The 965-nt window shown below is 37.2% G+C and overlaps 2 protein-coding genes across 6 annotated transcripts in view; one reads left to right on the top strand and one right to left on the bottom strand.

The window, feature by feature from the left end:
* Nucleotides 1-965, bottom strand: part of LOC106880921 (putative uncharacterized protein DDB_G0271606) — a 78,185-nt gene that overhangs the window by 73,293 nt on the left and 3,927 nt on the right. The gene's annotated exons all lie outside the window — the stretch shown is intronic.
* The window catches only part of LOC106880011 (sodium channel modifier 1), a 42,405-nt gene continuing 41,695 nt past the window's right edge, over nt 256-965 (top strand). Inside the window, exon 1 of the mRNA XM_014929802.2 lies at nt 256-280. The gene's annotated coding sequence lies outside the window, so the exon portion shown is untranslated. The remainder of the gene's footprint in view (nt 281-965) is intronic.

The following is a 965-nucleotide window of genomic DNA, read 5'->3' as shown; positions in this document are numbered from 1 at the left end:
TATATATATATATATATCATGTTACATCAAAAGATACTCCCCCACCATATTGCCATTATTTTAACACCCAGTTTTCTATATTTTCATGGTTAAATCGGATTTGGCTCAGTCAAATTTTCCATGGTTGGATACCTTTCCTGTTGCTAACCCTCATGAGGTGATGATCGCCTGATGTCTAGACAAAGGTACAGACACATACCTACACCCTCACGTGTGTGTGTGTGTAGTTTTTTTTGCGATGCAGACTGAACTAAAATTTAGCGGATTGTGAAACGACAAGGTATTTTGTGTATTTTTTTGTTTTTTCGGTTTTTGTGTATTAAATCTATTCAAGGCTTTAGTCCAACCAAGGCGACTGTATAAATACGTGACCAAGGGGACTGAATCCAAAATTACATCAAGCTCTTTAACCACACAACTATGCCTACGCCTTTTGCGTGTGTGTTGTGTATTCATCATCATCATCGTTTAACATCCGCATTCCACGCTGGCATGGGTGGGACGGTTTGATAAGAACCGGCCAGGCAGAAACCTGCACCAGACTTCTGTAACTGTTTTAAGTAGGGTTTTTACAGCTGGATGCCCTTCCTAACACCAACCACTCAGCAGAGTGGATTTAGTAGTACTTTTTACATGGCACAAGCACAGCTATATATGTGTGTGTGTGTGTATATACACACACACACACACGTATGAACAGGTATATATAAATGTATACATATATGTGTGTGTATACACGTACATATATACACATACATACTGAGGTACTCCAGTATGCCATGCAAAAGACTGAATGAATATGTGTATATAGATATACACAAAATATAAACTCAACCAGGATAGAACGGAAACGGACATTTCACAATCAGCTAAATCCAAGTTCAACAGTCTGCATCGCACAAAGACTATACATTATATATATATATATATATATATATAATATTTCCAGAATAGTGGATAATATG

This window comes from Octopus bimaculoides, chromosome 11 (assembly GCF_001194135.2).
Source record: "Octopus bimaculoides isolate UCB-OBI-ISO-001 chromosome 11, ASM119413v2, whole genome shotgun sequence".
NCBI classification, from domain to species: Eukaryota; Metazoa; Mollusca; class Cephalopoda; order Octopoda; family Octopodidae; genus Octopus; species Octopus bimaculoides.
The sequence above is the reverse complement of the archived record's forward strand: the minus strand, read 5'-3'. Positions and strand labels throughout refer to the sequence as shown.